The sequence below is a fragment of the Lygodium microphyllum genome, chromosome 1 (assembly GCF_053477565.2).
Source record: "Lygodium microphyllum isolate KBCC chromosome 1, Lygodium_microphyllum_v1.1.10, whole genome shotgun sequence".
NCBI lineage: Eukaryota > Viridiplantae > Streptophyta > Polypodiopsida > Schizaeales > Lygodiaceae > Lygodium > Lygodium microphyllum.
The window spans coordinates 39,889,875-39,906,604 of record NC_141135.1 but is presented as its reverse complement, the minus strand read 5'-3'; positions in this window follow the sequence as shown (position 1 = coordinate 39,906,604).

Genomic DNA, 16,730 nt, shown 5'->3' with positions numbered 1-16,730 from the left:
ATAAGTTAGTTAGTAAAGTTAGTTAAATTAGTAAATTAGTAAGTTATATAACTAATAACTAACCTTACTAACTAAAACTAATAACTAACTAACGTTTAAAAAAGAAAAGAAAAGGAATCAGACTATTTGTCGGCCACCTCATCATCATCGTCATCATTAGGGAGCTAGAGAGGAAGTTGAGAGTTAGAGAGAGAGAGAGAGAGAGGGAAGAAGATCCCAAGAGGCTACGAGAGAGAGAATTAGAGAGGCAAGAATCAACTCAACCTCCCCCTATCTCGGTCTTCAACTCGACAATCTTCTCTCACGCTCTCCCATCCTGAATTCATTCCACATTCTCTATCTCTCGAACCCACTCGCGAACGATGGCTCCAAAGCAATGTCAAGGCGCGAAGACCATGAGATCCACCACAACCGATCAAAGAATGGGTATTGATAAAGATATGGGAGTGCTTGAGGTTGTCAGAGTTGCCACTACCGACAGAACATCGAGTATGGTGAACATGAGTGCAAGCAAACACGAAATTCCCAATGTCTTCGTGCCAAACCAGGTTATTCACAACTTAGGCTATTATTTTTATATCGCCACATAAAATAATAAGGTTCTTGCCGAAATTTTACATAAAATGTTAGCTTTTGCATTAAATGGTACAATAACTACTTGTTAAATTGCATGGGCAGCATTCGTATAAAAATTAATTAAATGTATAAAATATTAGCTTTCGTATTTATACTTACACGAAATGACAGCTTTGGTCTAAAGAGAGTATTAATACATGCATAAATGGTTAACTGCTACCTATGATTTGTAGTTAGATTAATTGAGATTATAATTCGTAGAATCATGATGGCAATAGTTACAAGAGGATATTGCACAAAATGAGTAAAGGACTTTATGCGCACTTGAGATTAGTAAAATAACTCAATATATTTATTATCAAATGCGACAATGGTTAAAAGTTGACTAATGCTTAAAAAGTGAAAGTCTATTTAAAGGTCTTGTAAATCATCTCGTTAAGTTATTGTTGCAATATTTTTCTAAGTACCAACTAAAGGCCAAAATTCGATTGTGTTAGGTAAGTTAGCCCTAAACAGGAAATTCATGTCTTGCTTAACAAAGTTGAAAGATTTGTACTCGACACTTCTTTATGGGGAGGAGAATCCTCGTTAGAAAGTAAGGTTACCTTAGGCTAAGGTCTACCTTGGCCATGTAAAGTTATAAGCTCCACGATGGTGTAATTGTCATTGCATCATTGATATATGTTTGCAAGGATTGTTGTGTTTGCTAGAATCTAGATATCTGATTAAAAGCATTGACAAACAAGATAAAAGAAAAGAAATCATGCTAGGCTACCCCCAAGCTAGCAAAGAGACCCTATTCCAAGGGGGTCATGCTTATCGCTTTGAGAGGCTTAGACCGGCTCCGTAGCGAAAAGGTCTATCCGTAGGGATAGTCTTGAGTAGTAGTATATATGGATACCATGGGGGCTCTGGCCGTAAATTTTGCATTACTCCTAGAATCTTACGAGCCCCTTCATGATCCAAGATGGGATCTTGAAACCCTGATACTAGTTACAAGGGAGGAATCTTGGTGGACAGAATACCCTCGTGGAATTCCTTATATCTTCCACAGGATCGAAAAGATGAAACTTATAGTAAACTTCCAATTTAATAAATGAAATTTTTTACTTCAAGGTTTGTTTGAATTATATGCGTATCCGTGAGATAAATTATGTGAAGGAACATGTGATTTAACGGATTAATTAAGGAAGCTGGTTGTATATGTTTCAATAAATGTGTTGTAGGTAATTAAAAAACTAAAGATAATATTGTCATGAAAGGAAAGCGGGTGGGCGTGACCTCCAATGAGTCCGTCCAATGGTAGGGTGGTCCCAGTTAACTGGGAGTTTTTCTAAATCGGTGATAGAAATAAGAAGACAATAAATTGACCAACAAGTCACTAGGTAGAATCGACTTGCATTGTTTTAGGGGGCTGGAATGGGATTTTGCCTTATGGGCAGGAGGGTTGACATACCACACTCCCCTTTGTCTCCCATTATCTTTAAATCAAATGCAATGGCAAGTCCACTTTAGTTCAAGTAATCCTATAGGAAATAGGAATTCGAAATTATTGACGCTAGCTGGCTGTTAGGAGACCCGTTTGATTTTAAAACTCGAAAATTTAGGTCGATCGTAGTAGTTTCGGCCAAAACTCTTCCATTGTGATGTAGACTCAGTAGGGCCTAAGTGACAAGCCCCGTGATACCCCAAAGGAGCGCCAAATGGCGCCATTTGAAAAAACCACTGATAGACTATACAACGGTGTGCCTTGGATTGAGCTTGGCAGACACCTCACAATTGGTATCAAAGCGCTCATTAGAATAGAATACGACGTAAGATTGAGAAAAAAAATTTGGATTGTAAATAGAGCCCAGGACATATTTTCTTCTCTTTGTTAATGTATGTTTTTGAAATATGGCAGAGTAACGAATCTTGGAAACGATTCTTGATCTTCTGAGTAATGTTTATGTCAACTATGCATTCATTCATTCTTGCATGGAGGAAATTGATGATGCAGATATTAGATCAATTGTACAACCCCTTGCCTCTATATCGTGAAACATGGTGGGTAATTAACAGAGGATACTGCTATATCGATGCAAGCCATCTAGCTTATCTTCAGAATAATCTGAAAAGGGTAAAATGGATGGAAGATCTTAAAGTTGTCAAGATCTATCTATTTTGTGAAGCTAGTGTAAACTGAACCCTGTACACTAGGGAGGACAAGAAGATTAAACTAAACCCATATATCTATGAGGAAGTTACAAAGATCCTTCTAGCTGACAAAATAAAAGTCGTAGGTCTCTCTAGTAGCTGCCGCAACTACGAAAAGGACGGATTTCCCGATCTCCCTAAAAAATATAAATTCCTAGATATCTACTCTATGAGAGAGAGAATAAAATTTCTTGTGTGTCTTACTCACCTCCCAACCAAATATACCCTCTTTCCACCTTCTAATCGGGTCTCCAGGGCGTGTTTTCATGGTGCATTCGATTGGTGTTCCCAAATAGACAAGTCTACCCAATTTAGTAAGAAATTTGAGGGTATCCCCCAAGCTTCTGACCTTGGCACTTCTTGCCCTTATACAGGACACACTAATTAATGGCCGTCTTGGGCTACTTGCCCAGCCGAAGGTTGTTATGTTTGACATTCTCAATGTGAGAGAGAGAAGAAAATTTCTTGCATGTCTTACTTACCTCCCAATCAAATATACCCTCTTCCCACCTTCTAATCGGGTCTCTAGGACCTATTTTCATAATGCACCCGACCGACGTTCCCAAATAGACAAGTCCTGCCCAATTTAGCAAGAAATTTGAGGGTTATCCCCCGAGCTTTGGACCATTGCACTTCTTGCCCTTGTCCGAGACATGCTAATTAATGGCCTTCTTGGGCTACTTGCCTAGCTGAAGCTTATTATGCCTGACATTCTCTCCCCCTTTCAAAAAAATCATTGTCCTCAATGATCAATGATGGGAAGTGTCATCGAATCAGAGTTTTTGATTCCCATGTAGCATCAGTAATAACCAGTAGACCCTTCCAGGCAACTAGATACTCATGGAGAGTACGATTACGCAACCATTTCTCTCTCTAATATAGTATCTTGTCTTGTCCATGGTCAACAATTGAATCATGTTCCTACAAAGGTACCATACCATCAATTAGATTATCATCACGTGAGATATACTTTCTTAATTTGCTAACATGAAACACTGGATGAACACGGCATCCAGGAGGAAGTTCCAATTGGTAAGCTACATCACTTAGCTTCAAAATAATTTTCCACGGTTCACAATATCTTGGAGATAACTTTGGACATTTGCCAGTCAATAAACTAGATGACTTGGCTAGTACTTGGAGAAAAAACTTTTCTCCTAATTCAAAGATCCTACCTGACCTTTTCTTATCTGCAAAATGCTTAGCCCTATCAGCAGCTTGCCGTAACTTGGCTTGAGCAATTTTAATATTAGCATGTATGTCAATAAGAAATTCTGCTGCACTTGGGCATTTCTCATTTGACCTTACTATACTAGGAAAACTTGGATTCATTCCATAATTTATTTCAAAAGGAGACAAACCTATTGCCTTATGAGGTCTGTTGTTATACGCAAATTCTAACAAAGACAAATGTGTATCCCAATCTGTTTGTTTATCAGATACATATGCTCTCAACATGTCTTCTAGTATCTGATTGACTCTTTCTATTTGACCATCTGTTTATGGGTGATCACCACTTGACATGTTTAAAGACACATTTAAACAACTGAAGACATGACACCAAAAATGACCAATAAACTTGACATCCCTATCATACACAATGGACGTTGGTAGACCATGCAACCTAAACACATGATCAATAAACAAATCTACAACTTGTGGAGCTTCCACACTTTCCTGAGTGGCTATAAAATGAGCCGTTTTACTGAAATGATCCACTATCACTAGGATAGTGTCTTTTTGTCTCTGGGTTCTAGGTAAGCTGACAATGAAATCCATCGAAATACTTTTCCAATTAGATTCTAGAATTTGTAATGGCATTAGCAGACCTAGTGGCTTCACCCTTTCTGCTTTATTAACTTGACATTGAAGGCATTGTTGGACATATTGGCAAACATCATTGGCCAACTTTGGCCACGAAAATGTCCTTCTAACAAGCTGTATGGTCTTATCAATACCAGGATGTCCTGCACAAGGCAGATCATGGTTATTAAACAAAACTTTCTTTCGTAATTCCCGTGCACTAGGAACACAAATCTTGCCTTTTCGTTTAAGAAACCCATTCTCAATTGAAAGGTTCTTAAATGGACTTGCCTTGCCAAAAATAACAGTAGGTAATGAAACATAAGTATCTGGTCCATCCCTAATCAAAGAATCTTGTTCTATGGCATGATAAATTTTTGCCATATAATAGTCCTCTAACTGTGCTTCCTTTATTTCTTGAAGCAATGAGCTTTCTAAAATTGTAAAGCTCATTTCATACATTATACGAGATAATGCATCAACAACAACATTATCCCTACCCTTCTTGTATAGAAATTCCATATGAAATTCTTGCATCATTTCAGCCCATCAAGCTTGGTGCCCTCAAAGATCTGGTTGACTACAAAAATACTTAAGGGTATGGTGATCTGTATAAACTTTAAAATCTGCACCATATAAATAGTGCCGCCAAACTTTAAGGCAATGAACAATAGCATAAAGCTATTGTTCATGAACTGGCCAATTCTGTTGGATTGGGGAAAGCTTCTTGCTTTAAAAAGCTACAAGCCTACCTTCTTAGCTAGAGTGCACCTATCGCAATGCTACTTGCATCTGTTTCTAAAACAAATGGTTTCTCAGGATCAACTATCTTGAGAATAGGGGTAGTAGAAACTGCTTGTTTCATAGCCTCAAAACTTTCTTGTTGCATTGATGTTCACACATAGGGCACCATAGCTTGCAAAAAATATGTCATAGGAGTAGCTATATACGAGTATGCGTATATAAATCTCCTATAGAATCCTGACAATCCCAAAAGGAACGAAGAGATGTTTCATTTTGGGGTGTTGGCCAGCTAAGTATCACAACAATTTTCTTTCGGTCCATCTTGATCCCATTGATAGATACAATATGACCTAAATACTCTATCCCTACTAAACATAGAATCGCCTTGTCTGGGTTAGCATAGAGTTTTGCTTCCTGCAAAGTTTCAAAGACTATCACCAAATGTGACTCATGTTCATGGATACTCTTACTATACACAAGCACATAGTCAATAAATTCTACAACGAACTTGCCCATGTTTGGTCTTAGTAAATCATTCATTAACATCGTAAAAGTAGTAGGAGCATTTGTTAAACCGAAAGGCATAATCAAATACTCATATTAACTAAATCTTGTTCTAAAAGCAATTTTTAAAATATCTTCATCTCTTACTCTAATCTGATGATAACCACGTTTTAAATCAATCTTACTAAGGATAGAAGCACCACCTAGAGCATCCAAGAGATCATCAATACAAGGGATAGGATATCTATGCTTGATAGCTATTTTATTTAAAGCCCTGTAGTCTACACGCATTCGAAAAGAACCATCTTTCTTTTTTACAAGTAAACAGGGGCTGCAAAGGGTGAAAAGCTAGGTCTAATCAATCCTTTGCTTAAGTACTCATCCTCCACCTTATGGACTTCATTCTCCTCTTGTAGACTCATCCTGAACGGGGGTCTAGAAATTGGATTAGCTCCTGGGACGAGCTCAATTCTATGCTCCACATTCCTACAAGGAGGTAAACCAAGAGGTAGTTCGAATTTAAAAACATCAAAAAATGTGGCTGTTATTTTACTTGATAAGGCCGAAGGGATACTTGTGGAACTTCCATCTTTATCCATGTCATCCTTTGACAGTACACATTTAGAAATATTTAAAATATAACAAAAGTAAAGAAACTTACAATCAATCTTGAGCGCCTTGGTTATCGAGAGAATCTTCACTTCTTGGAGATTTGGTTCTCCGTGAATCGACAATCGTTGGCCCTCGTGCTCAAATTGATAAATATGAGAAGAGAAGTCAATGATAGGTCTCTTCTTTGCATGCCACTACTTGCTCAACACTAGGTTGAATCTTGCAAGCTATGTAATTTAAAAATCCAAATTGTCCTCATAGGACTGGATCTGTACAGTGAGGTCAACAACTCGCTGATCCCATGTCTCTGTACCCATCCTGTCAGTTAGCTCTACCGAATAACTATATTCTGAAGGGGTAGACTTGAGCTTCAGCTTCTTGATGAGATTAGAGCTAATAACATTATGTGAAGAGCCCGTATCAAATAAAATATGCACATGGCATCTTGCCACTATGCCTTTCATTACAATGAGCTTAGTGTTAGCAAATTAGTATCCCTTTTGTGCCTCACGCAATAACATTGAATCTGGCCTAGTTGGTACTTTCTTTGTTACTGTAACGGCTAGGATCCATTCATGATAACCAGAGTCATGTGGAGGTTACTCATCTAGGTCATCTCTTGTGTTATACACATCTTGCATTGGATTAAGCACCATTTGAGCACTGACTCTTGCCTTCTTGGGGCAAGCCTTAAATTTATGCTACCCCAGGCATCTGTAACAAAGTCCTTCTCTCATTGCTTTCTCCCTTTGCTGTGGAGTGAGCATGGATTTATTGTAGGCTCTCTCAATCATAGCAGATACCTTCCTCTTGGTACCTGACACCGTCTTAATCATATGCACCTCTCTAATGTCCTTCGCACAAGGAGCACTATATGCAACTGCAGGAGTAAAGACAGGGCGTGCACCTTTAGTCCAAGGAAATCTCTGGGCCTTCCCATCTTCAAGGACCAATTCAAGATCCACTGCCTCATTCAAGGTTTTACATCTCTCCTTCTTGACAAGTGGCCTTAAGGTTTCTTTTAAGCCCATGACAAATTTATGCACTTGCAGAAAGTCGGGAATATGTTCAGGGACCTTTAACAGAATCTCTTTATACTTGTCTGCATATTCCTGGACAGAGTAGCTCTTCTGAGCTATGAAGAGCCACGCATCTAGAGCCCTTGTCCACTCATCTGAAGGGACAAAATTATTATAAAACAATGTCTTAAATGCAGTCCAAGTAGACGGCTCTACTCTGCTCAATTTTCCACCACCAACGGTGAGCAGCATCCATGAGATTATATGTAGCTTGTTGTATCTTTAAAGCATCCTAATGAATATGGCATAACTTAAAACACTTCTCCCATTTAGAAATTCGTTGTTCCACTGCATTTGTAGTCCTTTGTGCCGCCATGCCATTGAACTTAGGCAGCTTAAGGTCTTTAAGCTGCCACATAGCTTCTAGCAATGCAAGAACGACTACGGAGGAGTCATGTACAACTTGTGTGTTAGGCATACATGAATCATGTAAACTCTCATCTAAAGGTCTCTTGCCTTTATCTAAAGCATTTCGAGTTAAATTTTACATTTGTTCAAGCAAAACTTGCATAGTGCCTTCCAAACTAGAAAGACGATTCTGCACATCACTAGATGAAGAGAGCAACTCGTCATCATGCATAAGAGGTTCTTCCTCTACATCAATGTCATTCAAAGGCATATCTTCAATGCCTGACATGATTGATTAATTGATGTTTTTTTTTTTGGATTGATAATTCAAACCAACAAAAGCTAGGCAAACGTAAATACAATGTACTTTCAGAAAACTGCTATGTTTTCGCACAAGTACTATCCACAAGAAGCATACATATCAAAAGCAAGCCTCTTTGTACATTTCGAACAAAAGTGCAAAGCTGAATAAGTCACCAAATCCTCTTTGAAACCATGCATAAATATCCAAATGCCCAGAATCCACACTCTCAAGCATACATAGATGCACTCAAAGTAGTGAATTTTAAGCCCCTAAAGGTAGAGATAATGCGTATTTGGCACCACGAAAGCAATTTTAAATGTCCTCGCCAGTCCTTTCCAGTCAAGATCAGAGGTCAAATATGCTGAGATTTGATACTCATCAATGCAAGAAAACCATAGGAACTGACAGCACTTGAATTGGAGTCCGTTGGAGCCCAAAAAATCCAAAATTCGCCCATCTCAAGAGGTCATTTTGACGCAAAATTTCAGAAGTGCTCCCAAGCTCAATTGGCGATGGTAATACTTCAGACGCTTGTCTTCAAATCATTCAATTGGCGATAAAAGAGAAGAGAAAAGAGGAGATGGTGAAGAGCTTCACCCTCTTGATCCCTCACTCCTACACACTCACTCACTCCCTCACACTCTCACACTCCCTCTCTCAAGAGCACACACACAAGCAAGGTGAAGAGAAGAATAGAAGAGAAGAGGACTCTTGTTAGCCACACACCAAAGAATGAGCTTTCATTTACTTTTTGAACTTTATATACAAGCCCTAAAATCCCATGGGCACCCATCTCTTTTTACATGACCGGCCATTGTGGCAAGGTCCCTTTTTCTAATTCCCTCTTCTTGCTTTATGCCCTAAGCCTATACCCATCTATTCTTTTACAAATGGCATAGGAGGGAGCCTGGCGCTCTTTTACAAGAGTTTTTTGAGGTGCCTTTAATTTAAAATTGTGCTTTTTGCCTCAGCTTCTCTACGCCTCTGCTCTTTTTCAAGCATTTTTTCACTTTTTTTTTTAATTTTCCGCCATCTCAAATTGAGGTTAACATTATCCCCCTCCAAGACGGGTGCGAGTCCCATGGCACTTCTAGTTGTTTATTGGAAAAGGGTAGCGGTTGGCAAGTTGTTGGTTAGATGATGGTAGGGCCACATATGGACTCAGATGCTTTGGAAGCTTTGGCAATGATGGTTGACGGAGAAGCCAATCAAATGTCAAGTGGATGATGGGGCCTCCAAAGTTGGTGGTTTGCCGCATTTTGTAATACCTAAAAGGAGAAGGTGCGGTGCTCTACCTAAGCGGAGTGTCTATCTTACTGTGTGGTGCATTGTGCTCGCGCTAGCGGAACGGGGAGCTTGGTCTAACCACAGGCCTGGATGATGTCCCACACTTGAGGACCCCGTTCGTACGGTAGGGAGGTGCAGTGTGTGTAGCGTAGGGTGACAGGTCTAACCATAGGCGAGTGTTACCTCCCCAGGTATGTCCTGCCCTTGATGTGTCCTAAGTGTGAAGTGGGGGGTCAAAAAGGGGCTAGGAGTGGAGCTGGCCAACCGAAGCCATGGACATGCCTAGCTTGAGGACCCCTAGATGCAGTGATCGTGTCCTGTGTGGTCCTGGTTGTGTCTTCATGTGAGTCTTTCTTTCCATGTCTTTTTCTTTTTGTGATGTGTTTTCTTGCCTTCATTTGTTTCTTTTATTTTTCTTTTCTTTTCTTTTTTTTTCTCTTAAAAAAATAATTAAGAGAGGATGATAGTCAGTTTCTAACTTTCATCGTCAGAGTGAGGTGGAGAAGGGGGCCAGATAGATTTGCTCAAAAACTGCTAGCTCTGCGTGTATCCCTTGAGAATCATGCAAACATGGAGTGAAGTGGTGGAGAGGAAGAGGTGGTTACATCGAGTGAATTGGCTATCTTTCATATATTCTAGAAGAGCTAGGCAAAAAGAAGGTAGAAGGCTAGCTCTCATCATCAAGCGCATCATGGTGCAGCTATCGATGGCGTTAGGATAAAAAAAGAGGGGTGGGAGGCCACGTTCTTGTGGGGTAGGTTCGTGCTTAAGTACGAGTTTAAGAAGCCTAAGGTAGTTACAAGTGGTTATGAAGGCTGGATCGAGGCAAGAGGAAAAGTCGGCGAGGAAACGGGTCATGGAAACATCTAGGCTTTCAAAGGTGAAGGTGAGAGCTTGTTCAAAAGAGGCATAGTTAGGATTATAGATAATGGGAAAGTCATAGTGTCCATGGAGGGTAGCGTCAAAATCCACTCCTACCCTACGAGGGTATGCCATAAATGTAGGGTTGTTCCTCTTGTAGGGTAAGGTGTTGCAAAAGGCTATCCAGGCGAGCATGCTAATGTCGCACACCCGACTCCTCCACATGGGTTGGCAGTTATAGCCTTGTACAGAATGTGGCACTTCAAAGACCTTATTCTGCTAAAAGTCTGCCTCTTCGGTCCCTTAAAGAGTGGGATTCTTTCCTCTCTCTTCCAGCCATTGCTGGCCTAGTCGGCTTCCAATTGCAATCACTTCCTCTACTACTTTAAGTGGCATGACTCTCCTCAGGCTGTTGGGCAGAAGGAAGCTAAAGGAGAAGGGTTTTTTGTCCCTTTCCTATCACTCCCAAACTATTAATTCAGCGTGGAAACCTGCTGAGAGGTCATCTAGGCATGGTGGCAGGGGTATGGATGGTTGCACGACCCGGCTTGGCTCTCATTTGTTTCTTGGTTTCTTCCACCAGTTTCTTTCTCCTTTCCCTGAGGGCAGCTTGTCTTTCCACAAATGTGTCAATTGATGGCTGCTCTTGGGAATGTGGCGAGGGGGGTTGTGGGATCACCTCTTCTTTGAATCTGCATATATCAAATTGGAGTTCAGCTTCATCCCTCTATCAGTTGAAAGGTGAAAAGGATCGAAGCTTGCTTGGAAGTGAGCTATGGCAGAGAGCAAGAGCAAGAAGAGAGAGAGAGACACAAATGGGAACTCCAACAACCACAATGTGTGGCCAGGCCTTCCTTTATTCAAAGTGTCATTAAAATAATAAAGAATAAGTGACTGTGATGGGCGCCTACCACCTGCAGTTTGCACTGGCGGGTACTGTCAGTGTAGTAATACACGCGTGGCTAGGTGGAGGCACCTTTACCCCCAACAACCTCCCACTTAAAGGTGAATCTGCCCTAGTGAGAGAGAAAAAAGAAGAGACGGTACAACATGTACACATGTACAATAGGATGAGGAAAAAGATGTCATCTCATCCAATGCCCATCAATCTCATGAGGAAGGCAAAGTGCTTGGTAGTGAGGATTTTCGTGAGCAAGTCTGCAGGATTCTGCTCAGTCAGAATCTTGATAAGGTCAACAGACCTGTCCTCAATGACCTCGCAAATGAAGTGATACCTCACCTCAATATGTTTCATCTTCGCATGGAAGATCGGATCCTTGGCTTGCTAAATGGCACTCATAGAATCCGAATGCAGTGTAGGCGTAGCATCTATCATAACAAGGTCTGCAATCAAATGGCTTAACCATATAGCCTCCTTGCAAGCCTCTGTGGCTGCAATATACTCGGCCTCTGTAGTGGAAAGATCCGTACACTTCTGCACCCTGGACATTCAAGAGATAGCCCCTCCAGCATAAGTGAAGACATAGTCTAGTTCCTCATGAGCTGTCCCTACTAAAAGCAGTCATCCACAAAGAGTACCAAAATTAGTAAAGAACTGTCGCGGGCCTTCTTCATGTACAAGCACGGATCCATAACACTGCGGCTGTAGCCCTGTGACTGCATGAATGCATCAAACTTATGGTACCATTCCCTAGGTGCCTGTTTCAAGCCATATAGACTCTTCTTTAGCTTGCACACTAGGCATTCCCTGCCAGGGTTTGCAAAGCCCTTAGGTTGCTCCATGTAAATCTCATCATGCAAGTCCCCATGTAGAAAAGTTGTCTTGATATCCATTTGGTACAAGTCCAGTTCAAGTTGTGCAACGAAGGCCAAGACTAAGAGTAGGGTGGTTATATTGACCATAGGAAAAAAGACTTCATCAAAGTCAACACCATGCTCCTGCTTAAAACCCTTAGTAACCAATCGAGCCTTGTATGTCAGCTTAGGGTATCTAGGGATACTTTTCAGCTTGTACACCCACTTGTATGGCAAAGCCTTCTTACCTTGAGGCAAGGAAACCAAATCCCAAGTCTTATTCTTATGCAATGAGTCAATCTCAGACTACATAGCCCTCTCCCAAGAGTGATAATCACCCCTACACATAACCTCATCATAAGTAAGAGGCTCTCCTGCATTTGTAAGCAGTACATAATCCATAGAGGACGCAAAATGATCAAGAGGTCATCTATCTCTAGTAGAATGTCTCAACCCAAGCTTTGCTGCCTGACCAACATCCTATCTAACATCAGCATGTCTAACATCTGGGCCATGAGCATTAGGTGACACTGCACGCTGTCTAGCTGGTTGTGGAGCGGGCTGAACGGGAGCAAGTGGCTCCTCCTGAAAGATAATTCTGCGTACCTCAACCACTTTTTCAGGTTGCATATGTATTTTGTCCTCATGAGAGATGACATCATGACTACGGATCACTTCCTGCGCCTACGGATCCCATAGATGGTAACCCATCTCGCCTGCATCTCCATAGCCAACGAAAATGCATTTGACACTTTTAGGATCTAGATTATTGCAATTGTCCTTGGGCACATGGCAGAATGCCTCACATCCAAAGACACGCAAATGAACATAAGAGGGGGGCTTGCCTACCCATACCTCCTCTGCAACGTGAAAGTCTATACCACTGCTAGGCGACCTGTTAATGGGATGCACTGTAGTAGTAACTGCCTCAACCCAAAAGTGCTACGGTAAGCCAGCCTAGCTAAGCATGCTATGGACCCTTTCCTGAATGGTCCTATTCATGCATTCAGCCATACCATTCTGGGGTGGGGTATAAGGGGCGGTCAACTGATGCTTAATACCCCCCTCATCACAAAACTGCTCAAAAGCACGTGACACATACTCATCTCCATTATCTGACCTTAGGCATTTGAGCCTTTTCCTAGACTGGTTCTTTGCCAATGCAAGCCAACGTTGAAATGTGTCTAAGACATCGGATTTTCTCTTTATGGGATAAGCCCAAACCTTACGTGAGTAATCATCTATGAAAGTAACAAAGTACTTTGCCCCACCAAGTGACTGACAGGGCATGGGTCCACATACATCTGAGTGCACAAGAGCTAAGGGCTCACCCATGTGTTTCTTACCAGACTTTTTATGTGTATTTCCAGTCTACCTGCCATACAAACAATGATCACAAGAATCAAAATGCGAAGAGTCAAAAGGCGGAAGATACTACAAAGCATGGAGCATTTTCATTCCTTTAAGAGACATATGCCCCAAATGAGCATACAAAAGGGATACATGGGGAATAGAACCCACTGACAAAACATGATCCAATGTAGCTCCAGATACAAGTAAGGGATAGAGGTTGCTAGACTTGGGACCTTTTGCAAGTACAAGCCTGCCACGAGTAATCTTCCATGCAGAGTCTCCAAAAGACACAAAATACCCTGCATCATCAAGCTGTCCAGCTGACATAAGGCTGCGAGTCAAAGCGGGTACATGGTGTACATCATGCAAAACAAAAGAACTGCCAGAAGGAAACTGTAGCCTAACATCTCCAATGCCAAGAATGTCAAGAGACTTGTCATCACCAAGATGCATAGAACCAGACATGGTACAATATGTATGAAACCAATCTCTGAAAGGTCACACCCGAATCCAAGAGCCAGCACTACGCATACATAGAATGTATCTCAGAAGCCTGTAAGGCATTGCACGAAGAAGCTGCAAGTATGTAATTATCATCTGCATCAGTGGCTTGCATGACATTAACCTCCTCTAACTTCACATTGGACTTTACACGTACAATACTACGCTTAGAAGACTTTTCCTGCACTTTTTCTTTTCCCTTTTCCTTGCACTTATTATCGTGCATTTTATGGCACTGTGGCCTAATATGTCATGCTTTCCCACAATAATGATAGGTAAGATCAGACTTTCATCCCCACAGGACTTATTGAGACCATGTGACTTGGACCTGGACTTCTGAGAATCCCTGCCCTTATGATCATTATCATGCCTGCCATGTCTGCCACCTCTAATAGTCAATGCATGTGAAGAGCAGGAAGCATCATTATTTCTCCTGTTGATTTCCTCAGTCAATAAAGCACTCTCAACATCTTTGATTTTCAGCCTATCAAGCTTGTTCGTGCATATGGTAGTACAAAAAACATCCCATGATTTTGGCAAGGTGCCAAGCAAAAACAACGGGTGTAAGTTGACTTTGAACTTAATACCCTGTGACAACAGACTCTTTATGATAGCATGAAACTGATTAAAATGAGATGAAAGGGAGGTCCCCTCCTTCATGCGAAGGTCCATTAACTGCTTCAGAATACATCTGTGAGGCAGGACTCTGCTACGCATAGAGCTCCTAAATCTTCTCCCATAATTCCCATGCACTCCGATTCTCATCTTCAACAATATTATGATGGACCTCTTCTGAGAGTGACAAAATAATGGTAGACTTGCATAGCTCATCAACTTCCATCCAAGCATCATCATCCATATCCTCAGGTTTAATGCCCTTAAAATGCAAGGGTTTAATATGCAATTTCTACACCAAAACCTGCCATATTTAGGACTTCCAATATCCATAGTTGGTACCATCCAACTTGGCAATGTTGAAGAGAGTAATATCTTTCAAATGACCAGCCATACTGTCCCAAATCAAAGCAAAAAAGCAAAATTGCAAGTTGCTGTAATTAGCAGAAAGTGCACTAAAACCACTGCTAAAACTTGCTGAAAGGGTGGATTTCACCAAGACAAGCACATGTCCACCAAATATGACCAAGATAACATCAAATAGTAAGCATTGCCCTCATAGAAGTGCTCAAAATTTGCAAATTTCAGCTTGCTGTAATAAATGACAACAGTATGTAAAACTGTCCCAAAATGAAGCAGGAAATGATACATATGTCACTGCAATTGCCAGGTAGCAAGGTACATCCAATAGTGAGTTTCTAGGGGCAAGAAGGTACCAAGAATTGTTAAACCAATCACATGTTAGGCAAGAGACATCTCATAGGTCTAGAAGTCATGCATGCAATGGGTCTTGGGATAAGAGAAGAGATTGAGCACAAGCACAACTGATAGAGCAAGAAGCTAAAGACATAACCATCCAAGATGCATACAAAACTGACAAACCTGTGATAGAGATAGGTGCCTACCCCAATAGGCATATCAAATCATCCCACTATAGACAAATTGCAGACATAAAGCTCTCAAGAGAGCAAATGCGTATAGCTGTTCCACAAGCTCAAGCTCATCTGTAAATAAGACTCTGTGTACATCCAAATATACCAAGAGGCTCCCACTGGAAGTGAAGTCAGATGCAAAGAGAGAAAGCAATGCTCTAATACATCAAATACATAGCATCAGACATGCCAAAACCCAGTAGGTTATGTTTGGAGCATAAATCCCAAGCTATCTCAGACCCGTAAAGCATAAGCCTGAAAGCATATAAAGAGCATGTAATAAACAACCAAATGTAATGCCTAATAGATCCAAAATTCTCAAGTATATCTGAAGATGAAGCTCCAAGTAATTATCAAGCATAGGCAAACCAAGGGGCATCCATATTTGACCAAAGCATATATGTAAGAGGCCTAAATGTCAAGCAGTGACAATAGGCATAGACCAGTCCAAAGCATGCCAAAATTGAAGCTAAATACTAGTGAAGAACGACCAAGTCGGAGCTTAATACAAGCTCAAAAGAATTCCGGAACCAAAGACAAGCTCGATGTCGTACCTCGAAGGTCAATACTTCATTGCATATCCCAAAGACATAGCTCAAACCCAATAGGCATAACCAAACATGAGATAATAGGCTTCAGCCCATTGTGGTACATTAGTGATTTACTGTTTAAAATTGAGTATTTTCAGCAAGAAAATCAATCCAAAATGATGGCATAACATGTGCCTTGCATCCCCCAAACAATCGGGCATCAATAGGTATCAAATCGGTTAAGTAGAAGTGCCCAAACAAGCATAGCATTAGATGCCAATGTTACTTCTGCATAACATGACTATGGGACTATTGTAAACAGTCTTGGGAATGTATAGATCAGACCCAAAACTGATGCCAATGATCAAGGAGGCTTCAACCAAAGTTAGAGACCATTGCCAAGTGCATTGCCAAGCCCGAAGATGCATGACAGAGCCATCAATGAGGAGTAGGTGAGCTGCTATAGTGTGCTGTCAAGAACAACAAAAAAAATGGCCCAAATTTGCTGATCCTGTCTTCTTCTCCTGTGTATTCACGTGGCCTCAATGGTAGTGGATGGAGGCTCCGGGGGGTGCCCAAGGAGGCCCACAACAAGCCTCAAGTGCCCAAATGCAAGAGGGAGCAAGATCCAAGCTTCAAGGGTTTGAGCTATGGCTGCCTATTTGACTGCAACTTGAGAACTGAAGAAAAACACTAAAAGAACACTTCAATACCTCTATAGCAATGCCCT